Raw genomic sequence first — 21,060 nt, 5'->3', positions numbered from 1 at the left:
AACAAATAAATTATGCTTCCGTTAAACAGGACAACGCTCGGCAGCTATTGAAAGCGATGAAGTCCAGCATTGTACCTTGATATGGGAATATGCCTACATCACTTTTTAATTTAGCAGAGCTCTATGTATTTTTGTAAAGTAAAAGCCAACATGTTAATATTATTGCCCTGGGGGTTCGGGATACTGAATGAGAACAAAATGGGTTATAAGTTGCTTCAACACAGACCAATATAGGAATCAATTTCTCCAATACTCAGGTCAACCCACAATCTGGACTGACCATGTGAATTGTTTTCCTCCTGGGCATTCGGCATGAGGGGACACAACAAGAGACTTGTACATCGGAACTTTCCTGCTTCCTTCCCTGGGCACCTGAGGCTGCCATCTGAGAACAAAGCTGAACACCCCTGAGGGACAGTGGAACCCGAAATAAGCACAGGAGCCAGAGCTTTCTAACTTTGAGGCAGCAGAAGAAACTGGGGTGGATCCATCCTGAATTTCTGACCCATAGAGAAAGCCAAGCATTTTGTTGTTCTTGTTCTTGTTGTTTGTTTTCTGGTGTTTGGATTTTTTTTTTGGGGGGGGGGGTGTTTGAACCCAGAGGTATTCCACTGAGATACATCCTCATTCTTTTTATTTATTTTATTTTGAGACAGGATCTCACCACATTGTTCAGAGCCTCACTCATTTGCTGGGGCTGGCCTCAAACTTGCAATCCTCCTGCCTCAGCCTTCCAAGTTTGCAGGATTTCAGGCATGTGCCACTACGCCAGGCTATAAGACATACAGTTTTGAGGTATGCCTTTATGCAGTAGAGACTACTGGTTTCTTTTGTGTTTGTGTGTGTGTGAGTGTATCTGTGTGTGCATGTGTTTTTATTTCTGAGGGGTTATTAACCAAACGTAAATAGTAATTTTGTTTCCCCCCACCCCGGGAAGTGGAAGTACAGGTGAATTTTTCTTTTATTTTTTCACACTTTCATTTCCTACACTTCCATAATCATGGCTTATCTATGTGATTAAAAACACACAAAGAAGTAAAAAACCAAAACAAAGAAAGATGAAAAGAAGAAAGAAAGGAAGGAAGGAGAGAGGAGGAGGAGAGAGAGAGAGAGAGAGAGAGAGAGAGAGAGAGAGAGAGAGAGAGACTGACTAAATTAAAACATTTGCTTTAGGAAAAGGAAGAACTAACAGATAGGCATCATTGTTTGCTTTTTCTGTGTTTCCAAACTGATTTTTTGATCATCCTATTGTGCAGAGTACCTGGTAGTGTTGCTCAGGTTTCTTTGTATGTCTCTGCTAGTTTGCTTTGCTACCTTCTCTACATCAGTGAGAAAGTTGGGAAACGAAGATGCCCAGCACAAACGATCATGTCAGTGTTCTCATTCCTCATGCTTTCCATAATCACAAGGCAAAACAAAAATAAAAAAGGAGGCAAGGTAAAACTAAAGCCCACTTTCACATCTGGTGAACCTGATAACCTAGGTGATCAGAGCCGACAATGAAGCTGGTAGAGTAGTGAAGGAGGTTTTCAGAATCAGAAGCGACACTTGCCTGAGAAGAGCTGGGTGGACTTCTTTTACACTTGGCCTTGTACTCATTGCATTTTTTAAGGATGAGAAAGAACAAAGAAACCCCAATAGAAACCCCAAGCAGCCTCCCCGTGAACCACAAATATCTCCTGAGAGAATGAGCGTTCACTTTATGGTTTGGAGAATCAGACTTCAAGTTCTAACTCTCCTGAAGATTTACCTTCTCATTCTTCTTGCCAACTTTCCTTTTATCTCGAATGACCAGTTGCTACCGTACAAGCCCAACTATCAGCACTCCGTTTGCAAGGTAATTTTGTACTGTTTTCCTACTTTGGTCTCAGTCTTATCTTTGTGATATCCACATGGCTAAATCTTCAGTATATATCAAAGATTTAGACTATTTTTCAAAGGTTTAGGAGTGCATACTTACCAGATAGGGAAGGCTGAGTCATTTGAGAAAAGGTTGAGTGTAACAAAGACTATCCAATTAACAGTGGGACTCAAAGAGCAGGAAGCAAATATGGGCAGCTGAGTTGGTTGGTTTTATACTTAAGTCTTAAAAGTTTCCTTTTTTTTTTTTTCAGGACAGCATTTGGGGACTGGGGACAAGGTTCATTGTGCCGACTGGCATATGCTGTTCTTGGAGAACATCTTGAAGACTTCATTTCGTGTATCTGTTTGCTCACACTATTGGTTTTCCAAACAATTTGACATTTCTAGCAGTCAGAAGTCTGGCAAGTTTGCCTTCCAGATGCAATTTCTCTGAGCACCAATTTCCATGTGGTCAATCGCTACCCTCTTCTCCAACTGGGGGCCAAATCCAAACCCTTAACTCACCCCACTGGCTACCTCTGCAACAATGGTCTATCGTGCTTTCTCTCAGAGACCGACGGCTCGAGTTTTCTGAACTCACCTAACCAGGCTAGTTATTTATGAAGTCTTGGCCCACCAAGCAACTATATTTATTTTCTTGGTACCCAGTTCTTTAAACTCCACTAAATGTCTTATAGAATCTTTCTTTTGATACTGGAACATAAATTTATCCATTTTATCGGATTTTTAAAGTATGCATTTATTCATTTCCTTATTGACAGAAAACTATTTTACATCTTTATAGAGTATATAGTATGATGCTTTGGTACGTTCTGTATTGTGTATTATTAATAAACTCAAGATACTTAGCTTGTCCATCATTTCAAACATTTATCATTTCTTTGAATAATAATCACATATGGGAAAATATTTACTTATAAAGTAAATCTCCCCCATGATATAGACATTGAGATATATGATGTAGTCTTTATGACATATGATATAGACAAAATAATCGACCACTTGTATTTTTTGTTGTTTCTTGTTGATTTTACATGACATTCTATTTCTTGGTTGCCTACCAATCAGAGAAATTTTGATTCAGGACTAGGAAAAAGTTAATATTTATTTAGACATAAAATGGGGATAACATGGTTACCTGCCAAAAAAACATAGTGGGGGGGGGGGAAAGGGAGATTATCGGTAGCCTGGAGCTGGGGATGAAATAGGTATTACCTTACAAGGCCTTGCTGCATCTTATCAGGGTGAGGAAAATATTCCCAAATCAGGCCAATTCGCAGCATGGGGAATCCCTAAAAAAATCCCCGAATTGAACATTTAAGATGGGTAAGTATTTAAGAATGTACATCATACTTTGAAATATTGGTTTAAAGAAGGGGAGTGGTATCTGCAGAAGAGTCCTTTGGTGGTTAATTGGATGGCACATGGAAAGTGCCTTCTGGGCGTTAATAGCGCTCGATCATATTAACCAAGATGATTATTAGTCACGTTGTAAAAGTCAACCCATTTCCCAGGTTCCTTTTTCTCTTCCACATCTGCACTTCCATGCACGTGTGCACACACTTGCACACACACTGACCTCCTCATCTGATTCAGTGAGGTGTCCCTGCAATTGTGCAAAACTCCTTCAGACACGTTTCCCTTAAGCCTTTAAGTTGTTCTCAGCTGCCTGTTTTACGGCCTGCTTTCCTGTTGCACAATGCATCAGCCTATTATCCCTATCAAAAACCATATTTCTTCCTCCTAAAACAAATCTTCTCTCAGGGAATTTATGCCTTATTTCTGCTGCACTCACTCACCATTTGATTAACATACTCCCAAAGATGAGTGGTCTCCAAAATGCATTTCCCTCAAAGACTTTCTATAGCTTTAAATTTCACAAAGGAGAAACTGAATTTCTCTCCGGTTCTCTCACCCCAACTTTTATCAGTTTATTTTTCCTGCAGTCTTTAAATCTCTGATTTATCTTTGACCTCCTTGTTCTGAGACTATAGAATGTTCCACAATTCCATTAAGTTGGCTCTTGTAAGATTCTATGACTCCCTTCCCTCCTTCATTCATCCCCTTTTAGTCTTTAAACATCTTCCATTAGGATTATACTGAAAAATGAACTAAAACAGAGATAACCCCCTTCCTCTTTCCATTTATTCCATGACATTCTGATTCCCTTGACAGGTTAATGCTTATAAGTGGCAGGTTTTTGTCATTTTTCCTTTCCCTGGAAAGCCTGATGATTTGCCACTGCATTCAATTTACATTTATACATTTCTTTTAATTCTGAAAATTTAAAATATGAAAGACCTTGATGCATATGTGTGTGTGTGTGTGTGTGTATATATATATATATATATATATATATATATATATATATATATATACATATATATCCCTGTGTATCTGGGGGGCAGGGGCAAGCATACGGTATGTTAGCCCTTTTCGGAGAGTCACAGTATACCACAGTGAAATACCTAGAGGTCTTGTGCTAGGGAGACCTCTTGACATTAGCTTTTGGGGGTGCTCCTTGATGTGTGTTAGCACTGAGTACTTCAACAACCCTTCTACCATCATCCTGGGCAGGATTACTGAGCAAGCTCTGAGGCCCAGGGATAGTTTTAAACGACGAGACTCAGTAGATAAAAAGAAGGATCAATTTGCCTTTTCTCTCTCCCACAATGGAAGATTTTGAGTCCACCTCATTCAAATGTGTCCCTGTCCCTAACAGATTTAAATCTTTCACCCTTGTTCAGATTGGTAATGTCTTTTTTGGAGAGTTGAATTTTCTTTTTTCTCCTTTATGCATTAAGAATTTTGACTTTCTTCTAGTTTTTCCTGACCAGGTGCCAGTGACGATAGAATTCACACGTCTTTACTAGACACCCATCTTTTGATTAAATTGCTTAGCACCAAGCCTGGGCAAACAGGCCAGAGTATGACAATATAAATATGGAGAATTTGATTCTTCCCCAGTGATCCACTGGCCTTTTCTTGGTTTACCAAAAAGAATTTGAATTTATAGGGTGTCTTCTCTCTGCCCATGGCATGCTATCAAAGAACCATCAATCTTCACATACGTGCAGCCAGGGTCAGGTATTGGCCCCCATCTCTGATGGAATCAAGTGGTGTCTCACCCTATAAGAAAGTCTCCATTACTACTCAATCTTTCTAGGAAAACAGAGTCACACAACAACATTTGAATCTATAATTGGCATCTTTAAAGACGCCTGCCATTTGGACGTCACTTGGTTTAATTAGTCATTTCAGGGTGGCGGTGCTCTTGTAAAAACCTTGCACTCCATTAACCTTGACTTTTCACACGTTGACATTTCAAGCCCTTTCTTTGCTTTCCTATGGTGGAGTGGACACGTTTCCATTTAATGGGAGTCCACCTCTGGGTTCATGAGCCAGACGCTTGTTATTTGGCAAAGCCACTGAGCCCAAGTCTATAAATGGTGGCAGCCAGGAAAGGTTGTAGGCAGCTAAAAATGGCAAAAGAGCAGAAGTCATAGGACCCACCCCACCCTTCCTTTAGAGACATCCAAACAGCATGGTGAGCAAGGGCTGGGAAGGGTAGCTGAGGGAAATAACACACAGAGATGAACCCAAGGGAAGCCCAAGTGGGGGTTCACCCACTAAGGCAGATTTATTAGTTGTGGGCAGCTACTCAAAGACTGGTTACTTAACAGTTTTTGAAGCTAAAACATTTAGACTATTTCACAATTCATTTCTTTACCATTCCCATGGAATGCTATTACATTTGAGGTAAGGACGCACAACTTCCTATAATTTCAGGGCAATACACAATTCAAAGTCCATCAAAGGACATTCAATAATGTCCTTTCCTACCACTTACAGATATTATTATTATTTTTTAATTACTGATTCTTTTATGGTGGTGAATATCAAGGATGGAATTGGTCATTATCGGTCAATGACGGATTTGTTTATGTCATTTTTTTTACTTTGAAAGCTCTGAACTGGAGATGGCTATAAGATACAGTAAAAATGATGTTGAGACAAGATCAACAATCTTACTTATGTGGTCCAAGAAAAATGTGTATTTCAGAGATTGTCAGGATTCTCCCTGGTCTTATCTGAGTTGGAAAATTATTTTTTCTTCTGATAACTTTACTTTTAACATTATTGCTATGTTTTATTATTATATTTGTTATTGTGCCTAATTATTAAAATAAGTTATTTCTTCTCAATTTTTTCTAAAGATTTTATTCACATAGTAAATATTTACTGTCTCCCAGATGCCTGATACTATCAGAGATCATAAAAAGCATTTTCTGATGTTTAATTTTATTCACTGGATTCTGTGCATAGAATAGAGTCCAGAGAGAATCATCAGTTAGCAATAATATATTAAAAATTAAATCTAACAAAATATGCAAATGATATCCTTTGCAGTAGCTCTACAGGGTGCCCGCTTCAATGTATTGGCATCTCTAGTAAAACAGCTATCATGATGGTCATGGACAGATCCTTGGAATCACATATTGATAAACCAACTGATACATTAGCTGTGACTTTCATAGCAGATTACTGCATTCTAGAATTGGAAAAAAAAATTGATGCGCTTCCTCAAATAGGCTCCTTGTATTCTCTAAGTCATTAGTCTATGTGCCTTGCTCTAATAAGATCTCATCGGGAGTGTATACTATTGAAACAGAAGTGCCCTGGTGCATGTGGGAACATAATGACCAGCTTCTAGTACATTATAAAGTACCTCAGAGAGGGTCAACAGTTAGAAGGAATGAGTGGTCCTTGAGTGGCTTGAAATATAAACTTCAGTAGGATTGGAATCAAATCCTGAAAAGACCATTAGGAATTCCTGATAGCAAAACACACAATTTTTTAAGTTGGTGGAGGGTCATGGAGGCCTTTTGCTCTGATTTCCTACTGGTTATCTATCCCCACAGATATACCACATGGCAAATCAATCAAAGCTTGGTAGCTTATGACAATCAGAATGTTCAGAATCAGGAGACTAGGAGTTGGTTCTCTGGTCTCATATGTTCTCATTCATATATTTAGCAGACTTCTATGAGCTGAGGATAAAGTGCTCTATGTTTCTCAATTTCTAGCAGGCTAGCCAGGCATGTTGGGATGACAAAGGCAGAGAGTAGAAAGACACAGGATGTCTTGACATCAGGGCTGAGACTTGGTGCACTATCACTTCGATAGCCTTCTACTGACTCACAAATGCTGAGAAAGAACTAGATAATGTAAACACCTCCCATGTAGAAAATTTATCAGATCTCATAGCAGAGGGTGTGGAGATAAAGAGCGAAGCATTACAACTGTTAATATAAGCAAACCATGCATTTATTTCTTTCCAGAAGTATTTTGATTAAAAATTTTAACTTTCTCAAACAAATTTATTTGAATGTTGAAGCTCATAGGTAGGTACACATGAAACATCAAAATTACAGAATTAGAAAAGTTATTAAGGTGTGATGTCTAGAGGTGCTCATGGATAGTAAGAAGGATGCCTTTTCACCACCCAATAAAAAAGACACTCTACTGTTTGCCATGGAATATCAATTGTGGAGTTATCAAAGCCTTGCCTGGAATCATGTCTTAGAATGAGAATATATGATACATTGTAACCAAGTTTTGGCAGATGTTTCCAGAACCTAATTGTTCCAATTTTTCTTAACATTCTTCTTTAATCCTTTAAGCAAATCCTGAGTAGTGCAAGAAGAGAACCAAATGAAATCACTCAATGGGAAACTGGGCTAGTTCCTCCTCACCAAGGGGAACACGTTCAGTGATGAAGCTTCAATTTAAAAAATGGACATGGTGCATGAGTTAACTCTATGCATTTAAATCTCTCCTACTAAGCCCACTGCTCCAGCTACAGGAAATTTAAAATACTTGGAGTATATTGACCACAAACAAATGAACTATTCTTAGGAAACTGACTTCACTTTATATATTTTAAGGTGGGAGCAAAATTTTCTGAGTAATTTGCAAACAAGTTTTTATCAAATGTTTTTTAAAACAATTAAATGACCTTCACAAATAGTCAAATTCCCATGTTTGACCAGGGCTAAAGAATTTTCTGAGATGTGGGATTGTTGGCCTTAAAATTTGGAACATCTTGGGCAAAGTGATAGATTGTCTATTTCTGGGTATGTTTTCTAGAAGGATAGTTGCACTGATTCAACAAAGTGTTATAGTATTCTATGTACATTTTCCAGGTAGATTATATTTATTTCATTTTATATGGAAATTTCTAAATTATTTTACTTTACTACTCATATCTTAAACTGGGAGTAAGAAGTAGAATAGAGTCTCTTTCACTTACAGAATTTTAACTAAAGGAAAATGAAATAAGAACTTTCATATAGTGTAAACAGCAGGAAAAAAAAGATGTCATTGTTTTGAATAATTAAAAACAACAACAACCTATTTCTGTATTTTCTCCAGCAAGGAAATAGAAGCAAATAATTAGTGAGATGTTTCCAGCTCTGATGTTCTAGAACTCTCTGCTTATAATAAAAATGTATTCTGTACTAGGATCAGTTTGGAGTGCAAGCTGAGTGATAAAAGAGTTAAAAATTCCTGCATAAACCTGCCATTTTAACAGAACATTTAAACCAACTAAGTATACTAACTACTGTTATTGTTTATTTTCTTTCTAGTCTACTGAATTTTTTTTTTCTTTTTAATCTGCCAGAAGGGACCTTCAGGATTTGAGCCTTAACATTGTTTCTAAGACTTGAATTTATTTTTTAATTAATGTTAAAATAAAAATAAATGTTCACTTTCTAGAACTCTGCAAGTTTTTGGGGGCGGGGGGGGGGTTGTGGGGAAGAGGAGGGAAAAAAAAGCAACTTCCTCATCTGCAAAGATTTAATGGTAATCTATGCTGTAAAAGAGCATTTTGAAAAATATAAAACAAAGAGCTTTCAAAGTGGTCAAAGATGAATGTAAAGTGATATATTTCAGACCGGAGAGATGGTGTAACTTACCCCTGTCACTGCTGCCTGTTTATTGTGTTTGTCTGGTTGGCCTGGCAACCAACTCATGCCATTTCACTCATTTTATAATGTTCCTGTAAATGTTAGGTAGGCCTGGATTTATTATACACTGTCAACACCTAAAATGGAACCCACTGCTTAACGTAGTTTATTTGGCTAGATGCCTCTACCTCCTTAAAAAAAAAAAAAGTGTGTGTATGTGTGTGTGTGTGTGTGTGTGTACGCGCTAAAGAAAAATTAAAGTCCTGTAATGCCTCCAAAAGAAATGCAGGCCAGGCAAAATTGAAGTTGGGTGGCATGGGCTGTGTCAAAGGAGCATTTGAGCTCAGGAACCGTCCTGTTGTTGGGTGGGAAAATCTGACTCACAATATTTGTGACTTTGGGTTTAGAGGGACAGAGGACCAAAAACCATATTTATTGCTGAATTTATCATCCCCAAAGAAACCAGATGGCAATCAGTGTTGTCCAGAAAGGCCTCTGAGCCATCAGGGGATGAATCATAAGACTATTAGAACTTGGACGGTTTTCTTTTCTTCTTATTATTGTGCTGGTGGCTTCCTCTGCCTCCCTCTGACAAACTGCATTTCATGGAGTCCCAAATGATATGCTCCTGGGCAAGCAGGTTTGGAATCACCATAGTTGATCTCGAATAGACGACTGAGATAGCTGGGGCATGGGGGTGAAATGAACCCACAACTCCAAAGTGGTTTAGAAGTATTAAGGGGAAATGTGATATGCTGGCGGCAGACAGCATGGCTGTAATGACAATCACAGGCAGGTACCTCTGCCGCTAGGCTCTTGTAGCCACACACTGAGGCGGCGTCCTGTTCATTCAGTGCCCCTCAGGAAGTGGGGTTGACTGTTAGTTAGAGGGGACTTTTGTTGATAGCTCTGCTCAGTATCAGTGAACAAGTCATTAAATCTTATAATCTTCTGGCTACTTGGGATCAATAAGGTCATCCTGCCCATTCCCCCGGCTCTGGACATTTTAAACAAGATGATGGAGTGTCTAGCTAAATCCAAACATTTGCAGGAACTGGGACACCCTCCTGTTGGGCTCTGCTTAAAGCAATAGTCTTCCATCTTCTTTCCTACTTGTATCCAGACTTTATTTAAAAATCAAAATCAGTGCAAAACAGAAGAATCACCACCAACATTGAGGAATTGTGAAACTAAATCGGTTCTGGGTTATTGTTTACTTTTATCAGTTGAGTATTTATTGTAACTATAGCTCAACGTAGTTCAAGATTATAAACCCTCTTTGGAGGAATGTTTTAAGGAAGATTACATAGAATGATTGGACTGCATTTTATTCCCAGCCTCACAGCCAACTTGAGTACTTCATGAGTTAATTAGTGAATTTTTCCTATATTTTTTCCCTTCTAATCCCTAACCCCTAAACTTAATGAATATGGAGAATAAAGTTTCTGGAAGAAAATTAGAAATTTTATTTTTAGATCTCTACATTATATGTATATTTTTAGGCCCAAAGCAAATGGAATTCAGTCAATTATCTAAGAAAATATAAAATGTGCATGTGTCATGTATCAGTATAGGGCACATTCATGGATATGTATGAACATACATGTATGGGATATTCCAAAATTGTAGGAAAAACTTTTACTTACATAATACAAATACACAAACTTTGGATGTGTGTAGTATAGATGTGAGTGTACACATGAATATGTGTGCTTTTTTTTTTGTATTGAGTGGGTACAATTTAATTGAAATACACACACAAAAAAAAAACACCTATAACTTTGATGTTCCTCTATTCAAAATCAAATATGCATCCACCCAATTTTACTTTCTTTATGCTGTTGCAGAACTGGTTTCAGATTTCACTTAGGGCCCCCAAATAGGGTCGGCTCATGCAGAAGTGCCTCTCTCAGCAACCAGTCCTACATCCAGGCTTAGGACTCCGTTCTTCCCATGGAATCGGTCATTTTCCGGCCCCCTATTCAATTTGCTCACCAAATTGTTATTTGCTTTCTTTCTTTTGTCTTGTCTTTCTTCCTTTCTGTACTACTGAGGATTTGTTTGTTTGCCATCCTCATTGCAGAGAATTCCTGGGTACATTAAATAAGATAAATGCATGTCAGTCATTTAGGAGACAGTCTTATGAATAGCAGACACACAATGAATACTAATATTTTCTTACTCAACATATAATAAAATTAGATGTAACCTCTTTAAAAAATGTCATACTTGGAAGAAAAACGTAGTGTAGAGATCAAATCAAAAATCATAAATGGGGAGGTAAAGTAATCCGGTGATACATTATCATACACTAAGTGGAGACAAGATCCCTATATATCCTCAGAGACCTATGGAATAAGATGAGTCACTCCTTCAAGTCCGTCAAGCCAGCTCGAGTGTTTCTTCCACCTTAAACATTCCTATTACTTTGAAAATGCTCTTCATCTGATTTTCCCTTCTGATTATTCACCAATCTAGCCATACATTAATTGTGATGGGTCCTAAAAATCACGGATCATACACTTCATTTGAATTATCTTGCAAGTACAAATAAAATACAAAAATAAAAAAAGTAAAAAAAAAAAAAAACAACTAAAATTAAGCAAACAATTTACAACTCCCTCCCTTTTCCTAGTGGAGATGTCATTTCTTCCGAGCACATGAGAATTTCTCTCTCCAAGCCCAAATCAGCTGACAAAAGCTGATTTCTCTTTTGTCTGAAGATTCATGAGACTGTATTGAAAAATGTGTACACTAAGAAAGAATCGTGTTGCAACTTACCTGCCGGCTCATTCCATTTGGGTTCTCGGGCACTTCTTCCATAAACATGATAAAGATATTTTGGTGGCTCTGCATTAATGACCACCTACATACATGAGATCAAATCTTAGTTCTTGGTGACAAACAGAGTCAATATATGGGTAGTTTGTTTAGGTTTTATTTTGAAATGACTAAGTAGCCTGTGAAAACAAAGTTTAACAAGCTCATAAAAGTATGTTGTCTACATAACTAATGTAGACTTTGTTTTTATGCTGCCTATTATAGACTATAAACAGTAACAGTGGAGTCTATCTTTTATTCCATAGTGTTGTAAAATGAACTGGCTGGGACCTCCTATATACTTAACACTCTTTGTAAAGTTGTTGCAATTATTTTATATTTAAAGGAAAGCAATGATCTGTTGAAATGTAAAATGGAGATGAACACCACATTTGAGATGTACTTAAAATTAAAGAACATGTGGAGGAGCTCTATTTTAGTGTGCACATTGTTATCATAAGGAGGTCCATTCTTTTTTTTTTCATTGGTTGTTCAAAACATTACAAAGCTCATGACATATCATCTTCCATACTTGCAACAGTTTTCTTGCTCCCGATTGCTCTTTTGTCTGTCTGTGCAGAGACTTTCTGACAGCTCAGTGGCAGGGCAATTGCGATAGAGTCACGACTGCCCTTCTTAATTACCTCACAATTTGCTCACTGGTTTTGGGTAATTGGAACAATTTGCCTGCAGAAACCTGCGAGGAATCAGATGTTAATTGACTTTGTCTTGCTTCTTCAGCCCCCAAGAAACAGGCCTCCCTTTCCTGACTGTGTCTGAAGCTGCGTGCTGGCGTCCTGTGATACAGTGGAAAGAAAACACAGGGCAGTTGCCTTGGTGTCGACGGGCCAAATCTGATTATGACTCCAGCTCTGGATGGAGAGATTCCAGGAATTAGCAGAGGGGCCCAGAGAAAATACTCAGAAATAGGAAAGGACGTGAAAGACGGAGTCTGTGACTGACATACAGGGCAGTAAACACAGAAAACACCTTTAAAACCAGGTTTCAGAATTCTTTCTCTAGTTGCTCTTCTGATTTGGAGTGATTCAGATACATACATAACATCCAACTCGGTTTATTTGAATGACCCATCTGCTGGGCCATTTGGGTCATTCTGGGCATTGTGATTAGACATCCTTGATATAACTTTTCTCTTGACAAAGGCTTTCCAATTTCTGCTTTGCCTTTTTTGCCCTGCCCCCTCTCAAAGCCCCACAGGGGAGAGAATTAAAGAGCAACCAGTCTGTTTGGGATCTAATAGGTTTGCAGATTTTTTTTTTTTTTTTTTTTAATGAGGCTTGCAGTTAACGTGCTATTTTTCCACAGCTTTGATTCTATGGGCTCCAGAGTTTTAGTGAGAGTTGGGAAGGAGAGGGTGGAACAAAATATAGGACAGTTAAGAGAACCCTTCTTTTCTACTAATGCAAGTAAAAAACGTCCATAAGTCAGCCCCTTCCATGCTTTATCTCATGTAACTGTCACGTCTTTCTTCTCACGTGAAAAACTTCCTACTAGTCTGTCCCAGGCAGTTCCAGTTAAGTCACTCAATGGCTTCTTAATGGCCTTGGTGTCTCTGGGCCCAGTGACTTTGATCTGTATTGTACAGCAGGGTTTGCCTACAGATTCCATAGTGCAAATGACCATCACTTTCCTGGGCTGAATCTAATTTGATCATGGTGGAACCTATTTTATACAATGTGGGATTTGGTTTGCTGGTATTTATCAAGTTCATGAATAAATGAACCCCCCCCACCACCCATTCTTACATAGATTCTACTGGCTTCATAGAATGAGTTGAGACACAGGCCCTTTATGCTTTGAAAGATTTAAGTAAGGTTAGTATCATCTTACACTTGAAATTTGGGGAAAGCTCTTATAAAACCCTGTTTTCCTGGTATTTTCTTCATGAGATTACTTTAACATATGAATATATTTTTAAGAAAATGTTAAAATTTAAGAGCTTTTAGGGTTATTCTCATTAAATAGTAATATGCACACAATTATTTATTTAATTCACCAATTTTGATGAAAAAAAAGGTGTTCATCATATCTTCTTTTTAAAATTTTTGTTATGTTTGTAGGAACCATTTCCATTCTAATCATCACTTTTGGTTGATCTTGAGAGTTTATCACTCTTTTCACAAAATAATGTAATAATCTCAAAAGGGACTGATACCCTCTGACTTAAATGCCATTGATTTCCTGTTATTAATGTTCTTTAAAATTGCTCAGTTTTACAAGAGGTAGGATACATTCTGTTTAACTCTTTGTTTTTTTTATATCTTGAGTGTTTTTCCTGGAAATATTTCTCTTCTCCCTGAAGTGTATTTTTCATTCATCCTATTAGTGGAAAATTTGTTTCCTTATATGAAAATATAATTATTATATCCTTGTTTGTAAAGATGCATTAGCTGATGCCCAATCCTAAGTCTGATGATGATTTTCTTAGGCCCTCCACTCAAAAGAGTCCTCTGAGTTCTGACTTCTATTGTTGCTTTGAAGAAATCTGCTATGGAGCCAGGTGTAGTGGTGTACACCTGTATCCTAGCAGCTCCAAAGAGGATCGCAAGTTCAAAGCCAGCCTCAGCAACTTAGCAATGCTCTAAGCAACTTAGGGTGACCCTGTCTCAAAATAAATAAATAAGTAAATAGAAATGGGCTTGGGTTGTGGCTCAGTGATTAAGCACCCTTGGGTTCAGCCCTCATCCCCCAACAACCCCTCCAAAAAAAGAAAGAAAGAAAGAAAGAAAGAAGAAAAAGAAACAAAGGAAGAAAAGGAAAAAAAAGAAATCTGCTATTGGCCTAATTCTTCATCCTTCATCACTGAAATGTCTTCTTCCTCTACCAATTGCAACAGGAATTTATGATACATACACTTGGTTACCTAGGGATGCTTACCTAAAGTTAAACATCCATATACTTTCCTTCTCTAAGTAGTAAGAATTGCACCACTGGGGGAAAAACACCTTAAACCATTTGAAAAATAACCATAACATGCCTTATTTAATTTTATGTAACTAGATATTTAATATATATTTAGTACAGTACACACACGTGTATATATACACACATACATAAGTTTGCATCTTAAATATTTTTACTGTATCACATTCATTTAAACAAATAAATAATGGAAATCATACATAGCTCTTAAATATCTGGTTCTGTATGGATGTACTTATTTGGAGGTTTCTGGGGTTTAATATTATGCCCAGAAGAATTTTTAAAAAATCATCACCCTCATGTAATGCTGTATGAACAGGCCATTAAAACACTTTTGATCCACAGCCAAGTTTTGCACTACAGGGCTGGGAGATTCTGAATAAGGATCTGTGATTTGGGTGCTCGGCTCAGTGAGGCCTGCCCACTCACTTGGTTGTCCATGACATTCCCCTGCTGTTTATCCAGCAAAGGAACCAGTTGTGGGATTGCAGAGTCAAAGAGGGCATGGAGGCTTTGGAGGGAGTTCAGAGACACAAAATGATGATTAAAGACTGAGAAAATCAGAACTTTGAGAAAAGATAAAAGGAACTGGGTTATAACAGCCCAAAGAATAAGTAACTAAGGAGTTATTTAATAATATTTTTCAAGTTGATGGGGAACTCTTAGTTTATAATGGTAACCGAAGGTCCTCTGTGTCATAAAGTGCAGAGAATACAGCTTTTGAGTTTGACATGGGACATAGTTTAATCACATTAATTATCTAATGATGATAATTGTTTTATGCATTCATTAAGTTCAGTGCTGGCTCAGAGACATCTTTCTGTAGCTTTATCTGAGCCACAACACCTAATTCCCAAGGGTAATGGATTTTGTCTCCGTTCTACTCAGTTTTTATCACCATGATAGCAAAGCTTCAATGCCTCAAATACCCCATAAGCACCTTAGAGTAAGGCACCATACCACACCATATCATGTACTTTCTTAGCCTCAGTGTCTGGAAACTAAAAGGTATTTAATAGACTTTTGATGAAATTATTCAAACGCATTTGGGTTTATTCTATGTATGGTACAATCAGGGCTCCCTACATATTGTAAGAGATGAAGCTATTATTAGGACATGGGACTGTACATTGTCTACACTACAGAGGTGCAACTGAATTATCACATGTGTGTATATGTGTATGTGTATCTGAGTGCATGTGTATGTGGGTGTGCCCGGTGTTTAGATTGAACCCATGAGTGGTCTACCATGAACTACATCCCCAGCGGTTTCTATTTTTATCTTGAGACAGGATCTTGCTAAGTTGCTGAGAAGACTTGAATTCATTTTGGAAGGCTAAAATATTTTTAAAATACTTAACCAGTGAGGGCTGGGGTTGTGGCTCAGTGGTAGAATGCTCGCCTAGCATGTATGAGGCACTGGGTTCAATCCTCAACACCACATACAAATAAAATAAAGGTATTGTGTCCACCTACAACCAAAAAAAATTTTTTTTTAATTAACCAGTGAAAGTTGATGGAGGAGGACTAGTGTGTTCAGCAAGGATAAAAGACTGAGAAGGGTAAAATCTGTCTACTGATGCTTGGGCACACTGGGAAGTAGTAGAATGTAAACCCCGAGGGCATGAGCATGATCAGGAATATGTCACACTAAAGGGTTTGAATGTTACAATATTCACAAATGTCTTCAAAAGGATATGACTTAAAATACTCAATCTGAGAGATGCCAACCTCTTTCTTCACAAAAAAAAAGGACATGTTTTCATGCTCAACTAATTTGCAAATTGGGAGCATTAAATAGAAGGAATTAGATTATTTTATTGGGAAGTTTCTTTAAACCTCTGATATGTTAAAGTGCACAATCATTCCCAAATGTCCATGGACGACATCATCAGCCTGTGCCATCGAGATAACCATGAAGAAGAGACACTGATAATGAATGGGATCCAAATGATGTTTGAAGATTAGTCTGGGGGTGGCACTCAGGGCCAATTGGATGGAAAGAGTTCTGTTACCAGAGCACTTCCATTAAAAAGGCAGAAAAGAAAAGGTGTTTGAATTGGGGTCTTGCAACAGGAAAAGCAAGCTAGGCGTGGATGGGAAAGAGACATAAAAGAATTGAGCAGATTTGGTAAGTGAGTGGGTGAAGGGGTGGGAAGCCAAAAGAAAAAAGCTAACTCCAAAACTTCAAGCCTGGGTGGCTGGAAGAACGGTGGCACCCGTGACAGAAAGAGGGACTCCAGCCAGGGAACACATTTAGTTCTGTGTGAGGTGATAGCAAGGAATTAACTACCACACGTCACAGACTCACATGGCTTCAGAAGATCTAGCCGGGGACACAGTTCATGCTCCCATGGGCTGCTAAGCCTGTAGTTAACGTGCCTCCCCTGGTCATGGGTCTTTTCACACCAGTCTCTGAAAAAAAAAAGGGGGGCCCATAATATATGGCGCTGGGTAAGGTGTTTTTTCATCTCGTCTAGCCTAACATCATTTTCTCCAATCATTTAAGATCTTTTCTTTTGCTACTTAAAGTAATTTCTGCCTCATTCGGGATGAAGAGAGTTGTAGCTTTTCACATATAAACTTTGGTTTGAAATTGGGGGTACTACAATTTTTTTTGTCTTCTCCCCCTTTCTGCAATCAGAAATTTTCAAGTCTTTTATAGGTTGGTATTGACAGTTTTGGTGACTAAAAATTGAATCATATATATGGAACACATTTATTAGATAATATACTAATCAATTAATAAATGGGAGTCTTTGGAAAACAACATGAATAAAATGAATGCCCCTCTTAGTTTATAGTTTAACAAAAAATGGCCCCATTTGTTTTTGTGACATAGATCTAAAGGTTTCTGAACCTGGGATAGTAACCTACACATTAATGATAATATATAGTAATCACAAACACTTAATTCACTTCATACTGAGATTACCTGGACTCACATATGATGCGAATGCCTGCAAAAATTATCGTACCATCAATTATTATTTTTTTTTAACTTCCTCTATTAGGGAGTATTAGCCACATGAATTAACAATAGGACACTAAGTGATTAAAAGTTTTATGCCTTCCTATATGCTTTATCATTTTGATGAATGACCTTGAATAATATGTGTGCCTACGTGGCTACACAGTTCATTGAAAACTGACCAAACTGAAATCGGTCACTTTCTTTATGTCATCAAATATGACCCACAAAGGACATGCAAAAGATAGGACATAATTCCTTATTGGGCTACTCAGTATTTAAGATTTAGGACATGAATCATCATTATAAAATGTATGTGATTGTGTTCCATCTGAAGAGATGGTCACTCTCTTTTTATACAGGCCAGTGGTCCATCTTATGGTTTCCATGACTTGTAGGATAGGATTCACGGCCACCTGAGACCAACACTTAGGCATACATCTTTTCCCTTTGAGTCTTCCTTGATCCCCTCTCTCTTTCTGCCTCTATATTGTAGCAACAATGTGTCAGTCAAAGGCAGATCAGTTTTATCCAGCACCAGAACCAGTTAAAGAGCTTAGTTGGATGCAGTTGGAGAGAAGTTACCTGACAGATCTGTAAGAACATCCCATCTTTTCTCCAAAATGAATAGCACAAAACTTAGCTGGACTTCTTAACCTGGTTTCTGGCTTTGACTGCAATCCACCTTTGGTTTGAGGTCCCTGCCTTAAATCTCACTACCTGTCTGAGGTTCTGAACTCTGGATTGATTAATGTCACCAACCTCTTGTCCCTCAAGTTGAATCCGGTTCCTCTCCCTTTCTTCAACTTAAAGGGATCATCTTGGTTTAGAACTTTCATAGACTCAAAAGACTGTTCTTTCAAGAAGTTGCAATGGCAAAGCATACCAGGTTCCGTGATTCCTTTAAGCTATGTTACTGAGGACCCTCTGTGTTCCCACTGATCATAAATGTCAGCAGTTTCAAACTCAAGGTCCTGATAATACATTGCCTAGATCTTCCTCCATCAAAGGATGAGAAAACATTTGACAGCTCAATTATATTATGGTCCTCAAAAGTTGTGCTGGTTTAAGAGATAATGAACATGGATAGCAAAGAAAATACTAGGGGGAGAATACTCTCGTATTCTGGCTCTCTGCAATGTTTAGATTCATGACTTTGCATCCAAGATTTTTATTTTCTAATCTGACATTCCTATTATAGTCTAATCATCATGCAAAAACATTATGAAGAATTGAAAAATGAACAAAGCCAGAATAGGAACACTTGAAAAGCTCTTTGGATGGAGGCTAATGATAGAGGAAAAACAGAAAGCTGAGGAGTGCGTGTGATTACCAAGAGAGCATTTGGCATTCTGCCATTCTGGACACAGAGTCAGAAATGGAAGCAGGAAGGTCTGCCCCGCAAAGCGAAGGTGGAACAGCTAAACTCCTGTTCCAGATGACAGCAGTTCCTTTGAAAGCTCTCTGATAGAAAACCATGCCCCAAATTCATTGCAGAAAGATTTCCATGTCCTTGCACATGGACACACACATCCTCTGAAACACAGCATGCTATCGAACCTAAATGCCTTCTGGTGAATCCAGGTGACACAGAAGATGCTACCAAACTGAACTCAACTGAACAACCGAACCCGTGATGAACTCCGTGAATTAACATGCGTTTTTCTCATCCACGTGCTCCATATCAGCATCCTGTCTCCTCATTTTTCTCCCTGTGTTTGTAGTTTAAATTAGAGGCCTTCTTTCTTTCATAGAAAGGGGGAAAACCCATTTAGGATGAAGCCAGCTTTTTGGAAGTTACCAACAAGACTTCTACAACCCCAAGGCCCATCTTTGTGTATAACCTCATCTCTGTGCCTAAAAACATGGAAAAAGGTAGAAACTGCTCACAGACCCAGGACATGGTGAACAATTGAAGCCAAAGGGTTAGCAGAGAGGGTGACAAGGTAGGAAGGGGAGGGTCTGCCACTGCAGATAGAGGTGATAGAGGAAGAGGGCTGATGTTTCAGGGCATGGGAAAGTATACAGGAAGACTTCTTGTTTCTCCCACTTCCTCTCTTTATCTCTCTCTCCTTTCCATTGCTTTGGGTTTGAGAAAACAATATAATGATCTAATGATAGAGATGTTGCAGTTTTAAAAATTACTCCTTGGTTAATATTATGTTTTCACAAAACGTATTTAAGAAAAAAAGACAAAGATAACCCTAGGACAAAGCAGAACTTGAATATGTGGTATTTTGTAAACAAATGATGTTTCATATTAATTTGCATACATATATTCTTATTTTCATGTGTCAAGGATGTTGTTCAGTTTTGACTGGTGGGTAGACTATAAATGGTAATGCATTACTGAAAAATAGTGCAGACAGCTTACGTCACTTTGCAAATCAAATACAATTTCTCTGTTGTGTGTATTATTATTTATGAGAGGCTTTATCTTTATCATTATTTATCTCTACTCAGCATCAGCCACTAGCAATCTAGTAGCAAATTATTCTCTTTCTACCCATCGAAGTTGATTTTTAAGCAGATCTTTACATACACTTTAAAAATGAGAAATTCAACAGAACTTTGTTTAAAAAAAAGATTGTGCAGTTTGTAGTGAAAAACAAATATTTGATGCTCGACAGGCACTCAGTTTAGACTTTTTTTTAACATATTCTCAAGTAAACATTTGAGCTCTCCCTTTAAAATATCTTCCTGAAGGTTTCATAATGAAACCTGATGAATGCATCATTAACCTGATTCTCCACCCTCTAACTCAAGGGTCAGAGTAATAGGAAGAAAGGGTGTTCTAAAGCACATACAGGAATTTCATTGTAATATATTTTGAAAAATTATATTCTTTGTTGTTGTATCTGTTCTTCCAATTTAGAACTTTAAATTACTATTATTATTAATGTCTGAGGAGCTGCTGGGCGGACGTGTAACTGAGACTTGCTTTTAGGAGCTATTTGTCCTGGTGGCCTTGTTTTGGTATTCATAAATATTACAGCCAGACTTTTAATGGACATTCTAAACGAAAATAGAACTCAACTGCTAAAATTTAATTTTCTGTGTAAAATAAAAGAAGTAGCAAGAGACTAAAACATTGGCTGGGGCATAGGGTTCACCTGGGGGGGGGGGGGCCATAGGCTCTATATCACCATGTGTGGCTTTCATTTTCTTGGTGCAAATTGATGTAATGTGCAACATTATTAGATTAATCAAGTCCCCTTGGAAGAAATGATCTTGCCAAAGAGATCTTGATCTGGGCTCCTCTGGCCCACTCTGACCTTTGCAGTAGTTCCTGACCATCAAGAGAAGGATGAGGAAAGGACCAGGGTCCCAGGCAGCAATAGCTCTGGCTCTTAGTAGGAAGGCCACGGGTCTTGAGGCACCTTTGCCCATGGAAAGATGAAAGTGTCTTTGAAAAGCCATGCCCTACCATTTCAAATAAACATTCACTGCTTCCTTTCATTTCCTAATTTGGGTTTTGCTTCTGTGTATTCT

This window comes from Marmota monax, unplaced genomic scaffold (genome assembly GCF_021218885.2).
Source record: "Marmota monax isolate L192 unplaced genomic scaffold, Marmota_monax_Labrador192_F-V1.1 WCK01_AAM20220418_F8-fsc00208, whole genome shotgun sequence".
Taxonomy (NCBI): domain Eukaryota; kingdom Metazoa; phylum Chordata; class Mammalia; order Rodentia; family Sciuridae; genus Marmota; species Marmota monax.
The sequence above is the reverse complement of the archived record's forward strand: the minus strand, read 5'-3'. Positions refer to the sequence as shown.